This window comes from Danio aesculapii, chromosome 17 (genome assembly GCF_903798145.1).
Source record: "Danio aesculapii chromosome 17, fDanAes4.1, whole genome shotgun sequence".
In the NCBI taxonomy this organism is placed as follows: domain Eukaryota; kingdom Metazoa; phylum Chordata; class Actinopteri; order Cypriniformes; family Danionidae; genus Danio; species Danio aesculapii.
Window position 1 is genome coordinate 40698489 of NC_079451.1, and position 6566 is coordinate 40705054.

Genomic DNA, 6566 nt, shown 5'->3' on the forward strand with positions numbered 1-6566 from the left:
AAAAAAGCATAAAGTAATCTAAAGGTGGTCAGAAAACAGTACCCAAATAAGTAGTCTACATTGTTACAAGCTTTTTTATCATGCAATTCATCTAATTTTTAAGTAATTTAAAAAAGCAAAAAGTAATCAGAATACATTACCTGAATAAGTAGTCTACATTGTTACTGACTACAATTTTTTATCACGCAATTAATGTAATTTATTAGTAACCCAAATGAGCAAAAAGTTATCAGATTGCATTACCTAAATAAATAGTCTATGTTATCACTGGCTAAAATTTTAATCATGTAATTACTACAATTTCTAAGTAATCTAAATAAGCAAAAAGTAATCTAAAAGTAATCTGAATACATTACAAGTTTTATCATGCAATAAATGCAATTTATTAATAATCCAAAAAAGTAATCTGAAAGTAATCCAGAAGTAATCAGAAAACATTACCCGAATAAGTAGTCTACATTGTTACTGACTACAGTATCATGTAATTACTACAATTTATAAATAATCTAATTAAATAAGCAAAAAGTAATCTAAAAGTAATGAGAATACGGTATCTGAGTAATATACATTGTTACTGACCACAATTTTCTTGCAATTGCTACAATTTATAATCTAAATAAGCAAAAAGTAGTTGTGTAAATTGCTTCCTTGTCCTCATTTGTAAGTCGCTTTGGATAAAAGCGTCTGCTAAATGACTAAATGTAAATGTAAATGTAAAAAAGTAATCCAAAAGTAATCTAAATACATTACTTAAGTAATCTAAACGAGCAAATATATAACCCAAAATATAAATAAATCAATGAACCCAAATATATAAATTTGTCTCTTGCCGAAACAATTGGTAACTATGCTAACTATGATTCATCTGGTATATGACTATAATCCTCTGGTTTATGACTGTGTTTAAAAGTTAAAAGTTTATAAGACTTGTACATGAACGAGAATGTCACATGGATTGCTCAGGCATGTCTCTTATTAATAATCTGAAGACTTATTGTAAGCGTACCATTTGAATACTTTTTGATTATGATTATAAAACCATGACCCTCATGTGTTAAAATGAAATGTCCTGTTAATTTGGATTTGCTTATTGTCATTAATGCATCTTGCGTTTTTATTCTGCCGAATCTGTCTTGAACATCTTTGTTTCATTTTGATGCAGTCTTACCGCGGTCATGTCAACATGAAGTTCAGTAAAGTGTAGATGACAAGTACTTGAGGAGAGCTGTAGAAGTTTATTTCGTGTGTTATTTGTATGTTGTCTGGCTGGTTCAGATGACAACCGAATGTCTTATCGTGTGTGTTTTCAGTATTTATTTGATGCAGAGTCTTTTAGAATCACGCGTTCTGGTGCATGCACTCTTTTACTGTCTGTGCAGAGATTATTTGTGTTTGTTTTACCTGATTTTGACTTTGTGTATAATATATATATCATGTAATGATTGCTGTATTTGCTAATTGTATGGTTCAGGTCTGTTTAGTTATTGTCTCGGGAGAACATTTTAAAGGTAAATGCAATGAGATGTCTTTGACCAAAAATTTGACCTGGTGAATAAATCTTATTGCTGGGACTGAGATGTCTGTATTTATTATTTAGATGATGTTTAAAAGATTTTTAGGCTAATAATTATTCAATTCAATAATTGTTCATTATTATTTATACATATATACACCACCTGACATAAGTCTTGTCGCCTATCCAAGTTTTAGGAACAACAAATAATAACTTGACTTCTTGTTGATCATTTGGTATCAGAAGTGGCTAATATGAAAGGCAAAGGCCTCTAGATTACGCTTATTTTACCAAAATAAAATATGATCATGCCTTGATTTTTTTATTATTATTTAATTAGAAGAGTAAGGCAGGGGCGACGCCACCCCTCTGTAAATATGATTTTGCTGTTGATATTATTAATTTAAAGGGCACATAGTTTACCTCTTTTTTTCTGATTTAATATTAATATTATGGTTCTTCTGAGTGTGCCAGTTTAGGTTCAGTTTAAAACACAATTCAGATTTTTTTATTATAATGTGTTAAAAAGTGTCATGTTGGGGGCATGTCCACAGCTTGCTGATTTATGGGTGTGTTGCTTCACATGTAAATTAGTTTCGGCTTCCCGCCAACGTAACAAGGGGGCGGGGCCATGAGCTTACCCGCTCTGCGTTTGCAACAGAGTCTGACAGGCAGACTGCGAGAACGAGCTGGAGTGAGAGGTACAGCATTTAGTTGTACATGTACGACTCTGACACAGACCAAGCAGAGAGTACAAAATCAATTGTGTCTTTGTACAGTTTTACAGCCAACTGTGTGCTAGTTTCAAGTGCCGAGCTTGTACACCGAGACTAATAACCACGCACACTGAATTAACTTTGACTGAGGCACCGGATGCGCCGCTCGAAGCCGCGACACGACACACCAGACACTCTCTGTAGCGCACCAGAAACATGAAGTGTCCCGAATCGTCGCGCCAGGCATTTTTGAATTCTAAACATAGGTTTGTGCAGCGGTCATGCGCGCCCAGCCGTCGACTTGAGTGTACCCTGATAGAAACCTATGTTTAGAATTCTAAAACGCATGCTAGTTAAGATCACAGGAAGCTTCTGGGATCGCAAGAAATGCAAACGGCTTGAAGTATAAGGTAGACTCGATGAGAAGTACACATGTTTGCAAACCTACCTAAAGATACAACCAATAATTCCGATTAGAGCGATAATGTGGAGAATATTGCTCTTGTGTTGAGCCCAATGAGCCTTGAAAAATAGAGCTAGGGTGTTCCTTTAGTGATATGGCTTCGACTCACGCTGAAAATGGCAGACATGAATCAACAAACTGAGGATATGATGACGTGCCTGTCAATCAATATTGGTGGGCGGGGGGACCGCACTCCTGCGTAAAGTTGCGGTCGGTTTGAAAACTGCTCCAATTGGTCCACCGTTTTTTATGTTGTTAAATTGAAAAAAAAAAGCACTGGGTGTGCTTATATCACCTCAATATGACGGTCTATACACCATACATGCACATATGGCTGTCCAAACAGCTTGAAAAGTAGATTTTTTCCCATAGGTGCCCTTAAAATGTACTTACGGAAATTCAAATCATTTTAATAAATACATTTCAGCCACTAAATTATTGTGGATTGATTGGCGGCACTGACATAGCTCCCTCTCGCAGATCGTTGTTGACAGCACACACGCACCTTCAACAGACAGCTATGGCTTTTATTTAGAAAACAAAAATGGGTATGTTTGTCATACATGCATATCCTTATTTAAAGAGCCCATATTATGGGTTTTTGAAAATGCCCTTCCATGTAGTGTGTAACACAGCTCTAAGTGAAGTGAAATATCCAGCTAAGGCTTAAATCTGTAAGTGTACAGTGTTTAAAACTATTGATTCATCTATAAAAGAGTCGACTCATAGTGCTTCAAATGAGTCGTCTTGATAACGAGTCATTAGGTGTTTCGTGATGACACGGCTACGAAACACAAGTAATTGCACGCACAAACCCGGGAGATTTGAACCCTGCGGCCCCGCCCACTAACACAGAAAAAAAGCCACAGACACCGGTCGAATGAAGTCACGCTGTGCAGATGGATATTATTGACAGTCTACCCAAAGATGAAAGCTCAGCAATATAGCCCAGCCTTGAGCAGTTCGAGTGCTTCTGGAAACTACATGATTACAAAGAAGACTTCATCGGCCGTTTGTTAAAGGAAGGATCAGTAAAGACTGTCAGAACATGGATCAGTGTGTCATGGATCATTTTCTTCCCCCATTTCACAAGTGTAAGTACGTGCCATTTAAAATTGTTGCCTCGTTTACTCTAGCTTGCAATTGATGTATTTAGTTGTGTTTTGTTACTTGTAACCGCGTGTACTGTATCAGGTTAACTCTTTATATTCTCATATCGCGTGTAAAGCCACGTTGAAAACGCGATGCGTGCCGCTCGTCAGCTGTTCCCACACACATGCAACGGTCAAGTTTCAAAATAGTTCAGCTCAGGTTCAAGGTGAGGTGTCTAAATTGCACTCAGCAAGCTGAACTGGCGCTCTAGGCAAACGGTGAGGGTAATGTGTGTGTGTGTGTTGTGCAGGGCCGGTTCAGCAAGCTGAACTGCTGCTCTAGGCAAAGGACGATCACGCCGCCCTCAACCCGAAAGTGAAAACGAAAGTGACCCGTTAGCAAAGTGAGGACGGGGGTGTCGAGGATATAACTGAGGACGCGGGTGGTGAGGGAGGTGTCGCGGACGTCGCCCTCTCTATTCTGCCGCCCTAGGCGCGGATATAACTGCTGAGGACGCGGGTGGCGAGGGAGCTGTCGCGGATGCCGCCCTCTCTATACTGCTGCCCTAGGCGGCCGCCTAGGTCGCCTCTATGGACGCGCTGGCCCTGGTGTTTTGTCTTCTGAGGAGGAGGAGGAGGGTAATGTGTGTGTGGTGTGTGTCTGCGTGAAAAGAGCAGGTAGACTGTGACGGGCTAGGAGATCTCCTCGCCAGTTCTTGGAGTTTTTGCTCAATAAATAGTTTGTCGTCTGTTTTTTTTAAGTGCATCGTCTGTGTTTACATTCACCCACTGGCAGCCAAAATCCACACCTTACACTATGAAGCGTGTATGCACTGTGACTACTTTTATATTTTAGATTAGCAGCTGGGCATTTCACTCTGTCTCGCGCTGAAGGCTGTCAGTTTCGACCAATCGCAGCAGGCTGTCATCGGTCCAATCAGCGCAGATTAGCTTCGCGCTGAGGACGGGTTTGGGAACAAATGAATCGCTGAATGATTCATATGGGAGTCGCTAAATAGGATATTACGTAAAATGAAATGCAGATTATAAGACCCTGAAAGTGTTGTTTGACCTTGCATGCATATTAGACTGTTGTTGGAGACCCTTACAACCTAAATATGACCCTATTTCATGTATAATATGGGCTCTTTAAGTAATTATTCCATGCTCTGATAACCTTTCTAGTTAACTACTAAATGTGTTAACATTACTTAGCAAGGCTCAGAATTAGGTCATTTTGATTTACATAGTTTAATGTTTTGGCTTTTCTACAGAATGTTCGCTTTTGCTGATTAAGCTACTACACATTTTAAAATAAAATGAAGGGTAAAGTTCTTATAACATAAGTTGGTTAGTATTATTTGTGGGGTTTATGCACAACTGGGTTCATGAGGGTTTTTTTTTATTAAAATCTAGCTTATTTAGCACCTCCATTGTTTTGCTTGTTGACTTACAAGAGCCAGAAATCTCAGTGATTTTGTGGATGTATTTTGCAAAAAGTTTCATGAATAAAAAACTGTTTTAATAGTATTGTTGCTCAAAAAGGAATATGGATACATGATTTCATTAGTGAGAGGGTGTGCATATAGTAATGTCTTTTGTTCAGTTTGTTTAATTATTTTATAAATTAATTCATTAATCTTCATTAAGACATGGCATGTATTCTGTACAAGAAAAGTATGTGAAAATTCACTGACCTGAAAGTTTTTAAACTAAATATTGATTTTTATTTGGTTTACACATGTACTTGCTGAGTTATTTCAAGGAATAAATTGCAATATTTTAAGAGTAATGAGTTAAAAACATTTCTTACATTACACTGAATGAAAACTACTCGAAGATTTGGTGTGGCCTCATCTGGCCACCCCTAAGAAAATTTTCTAGGGGCACCACTGCAGTAAGGTCTGACTTTACTTCGACGAAAGTCTTGTCACTCAATAGAAATAATGTACAGTATATAATATGGTGCAGTGGAATAAGAATTAATATTGTGTATGACTCCCATGAGCTTGGAGGACTGCATCCATACTTCTATGCAATGAGATATTTATATAGAAAAGGTAAATACATATTTGGTGGAATAACCATGATTTTTAATGCATAAAAACATTAGTTAATCTGACCAATTGTCACTTTCTGAAATAAACAAAACTGAATATATATATATATATATATATATATATATATATATATATATATATATATATATATATATATATATATATATATATATATATATATATATACTAAACAATTTATGCAAACCCATGCCTAATAAATACATTTTAAGAAGCTAGTTATATTTAAATACTCTATTCATGCAACTTGAAACATTTGTACTGTAGCTACTATTTAAACAGTAGAAAATAGAAATAATAAAATCAATGTGAACACATTAACAAAACAAATATACAGTAATGCTGAGACTCTTCTCATCCCAAAACACCTTGCGCCCACAGACTGTGTAGACCAATCAGAATGGAAGCGCAGGTACATGCTGCACTGTTGTTTTCTAACGTTAGCTGTATCACATGCGTATAATCGACGCATTTCGTATTCGGCCAATGCAACGTGTTTTCACTCAAACTATAAAAACTTTTTTTGTGATTACAACAATTTCTAAACATGGGCATATGTGTTAATCAAATCCTTCCACAGGGCATCTATATCTATCAAATGTATCATTTTTTGCGCATACAGAGCTCCGCACCGATGATCATCTTGAATGAACATTGAAAAGGCGTTCATCTAAACAAGCATCTGAACAATCTCCAGTTGTTTCA